The sequence below is a fragment of the Hipposideros armiger genome, unplaced genomic scaffold (assembly GCF_001890085.2).
Source record: "Hipposideros armiger isolate ML-2016 unplaced genomic scaffold, ASM189008v1 scaffold_19, whole genome shotgun sequence".
Taxonomy (NCBI): domain Eukaryota; kingdom Metazoa; phylum Chordata; class Mammalia; order Chiroptera; family Hipposideridae; genus Hipposideros; species Hipposideros armiger.
Window position 1 is genome coordinate 3,100,236 of NW_017731369.1, and position 2,736 is coordinate 3,102,971.

At 54.5% G+C, this 2,736-nt stretch overlaps 1 protein-coding gene across 2 annotated transcripts in view; it reads left to right on the top strand.

The window, feature by feature from the left end:
* CDH13 (cadherin 13) overlaps nt 1-2,736 on the top strand; it is a 1,116,573-nt gene that overhangs the window by 584 nt on the left and 1,113,253 nt on the right. The window lies entirely within an intron of this gene.

Here is a 2,736-nt window from a genome sequence, read left to right on the forward strand (position 1 = left end):
TGTGTGTGTGTGTTTTAAGAGGAGGGCTAGAGAGCTCCCGAGTGCTTTATTTTGCAAGCAGGGGCGACATTCTCGCCTACATCAAGTGGGGTAACTTCCATTCGCCTTCTCCGGAGGCTCATGCACGGGAGAAAGACTCAGTTGGAGGCGCCTCCAAGGAGCCCTGGTTTTCCCCAGCCCAGCGCGGAGCCGGGGAAGCGCCTCTTAGGTTCGGGTTGAGGGCGGCTCTGCCGCTGGAGAGGCCGGCCTGGCATCGCTGACTTCCCGGAGCGCCGGGGCCCCCTCACCGAGCCCGGTGGCACACTGAAAGGTGCCTCGGGCCAGCCATGCGCCGCAGCCCGGCTGCTGCTGTCGCTCAAAGGCGCCAGCTCCGTTTGCACAGGCATCGCGGTCCTTTCCCTCCCCAACCTCGGGCCAGGAAGGACAAGAGCGCGTCCCCCCCACCAGGGCGCAGGCCCCAGCTCTCTGCGCCCCCTTTGTCCAGCCTGCCGGAGCTCCGGCCCTGAGCCCCAACTGCCGCCTCCGCTGCCTTCCCTGGCAGGTGCGGAGCACAGAGAAAAGTTCAAGCCTTGCCCACCCGGGCTGCAGCTGCCTGTTAACCCTCGGAGCGCTGCGGCATGATGGAGGGGCCCGGGGATCGGAGAGAGAGGGGCGGAGGGCTACCTCTGCATCTCGATCTTTGAGAAGTTTGTGTGCAGGCAAGCAGGACTCAGAGGAAGCCAGATCTGGGGTGCTGGAGGCTGAGGGGCACGCCCAGCCCTGTTCAGGGGCCTGTGGTTTCTAAAAGCATCACGACCTAGTCCTCCCAGGCCTCCCTGGCACTTGGAACGACCTGGCAGCCTACAAGTGGGTGTGTAAGATCAAGGCAGGGCCGGGCAGACAAGGGAAGTGGAGACAGGGAGTGCCTTGGGGTGCTAGGATGGGTGTTGAGTTCTTGGCTAGGACTCCTGGGTGCCAGGGGAAGAGCCACATGTGTGAGTCAGTGGGTGGGTGAGGAAGCTACGGCCCCAGGCAGGGGCTGGTTAGGATGTGGAGAGGCAGTGCAGCTTTCTAAGGGGAGACCACTGCTGCAGCCATACTGGGTTTAAGGATGGAAATAGACCAGTGTCCCAGGTACGCAATGACCATGGAAACGACTCACAGTGGAAGGTGGAGGTGGGCGGTGGTGCCTGGCTGCTGAGCACCCTCCCCCCACTCATGACTTCCTTCTTCCCTGGAACACAGCCCCCATTCAGTTATACTCCTCTTCTCCCAGGGCTTTGCTGGCCGATTCTTTAGGATCCGCGTAGCCTCAAGTCCTGCCACAAATCTATGCCTGTCTGTGAACCAGTTTACCAGACTTTCTGGACTCTCTCCCTGAGGTTGTATGTGTGTGTATAAATATATCCCAACTCAGCTGGGTGGTTCCGAGCTCACACACATCTTCTCTGCCATATGCTAGTGCTACCACCCTGGGCAAGGTGCTTACCCTCTCTGAGCTTCCAGGTTCTCCACTGTGATATAATCTCACCGCCTTCCCAGGATTGCTAGACAGATTGGATTGCATTTAACAGGATGCCCTAGGGGATGCACTGACCCTGAGGCCTGGCACACCAGGAGCTGTCTGGTGTCCAGGAGCACCTACCACTTCCTCACCCAGGACTTCACAGTCCTTTTCTCTATGGACATGTTTTGACTTCAGTTTGGATTCCAGGGCTTTCCCAAAGTCATGCCTCCCTTTGAGCAAGACAGGCCACAGGACAGCACCCAGCGGTCCCTCTGCCTGAGGGGCTTCTCGCTCGATGCCTTTTGAAAAGCAACTGGTGTGTCTCCTCACCCAGGGCCTCGGTGGGTTCTGAAGGCTCTCAGCTCATTCAGTTTCCTTAAAACAGGGGGGCAGCAGAAGTTTTCCTGTGAATTAAATTGCCTGCCCTGAAGGGCTGATTTCTCTCTTCGGTTGTTATGCGTTATCAGAGCAAATGTCCACATTTGAACAGTAATTGATATCCTGTTAGCAAGAGCACCTGGCAGAGGAATCATTTTGGTGCACTTGACCGAACCAGCCAGAGGTTCAAGTGCAGGGTTCTGCGTGCCACGGTGTGAAAAGTGGGGAAAGTCTTGGCACCTTTGAGTCAACAAGCAAAAACAAAACTTTCCTGAGGCAGAGAGAAAACAGAAGAAAGGGAAAAACAATGTAATAAAGCAAATTAGTCACTCAGCCTTCGGGTGTTCAGGCAAGCATGCGTGTTTTTCCACCTCGGTTGTAATTCGCTGGGTCCCGGCTTTGGAAACCATCAATCTCTGTACGTTTATTGGCTGGTTGCTGTTTTAGGCATTTGGGAAGGGGGAACAGGAATTCTAAGCAACAATGGCTGGAAGCTGGTGAAGCTGAGGCCCAGTCACTGCTTTTCTCCCCTGGGGTGTTTTGGGGAGGAAGGCTGTCCCAGAACTGGCCTCTGGAATTTGGCTATAATAAATAATGAATGTGAACAAAAGAGGCATGAGCTAGAAATTCCACTGTAAATATGATTTCTTTCCCCCCCCGTATTTGGGTATCACAACTAGCCAAAAAAAGTTCTAACAATGAATGAGTAATCCCCCAAGAATTAAGATTGTAGGGAGTGGTTCAGGTTTAGGGAGCAGTCACTTGGGAGGGACTAAAAATGTTCCACAGAATTCTGAGATGTTGATTTAAAATGAGGAGTGTGTTCTTGGAGTCAGAATCTTGATTTTTCAGGATTTTAAGTGAGAATCGAT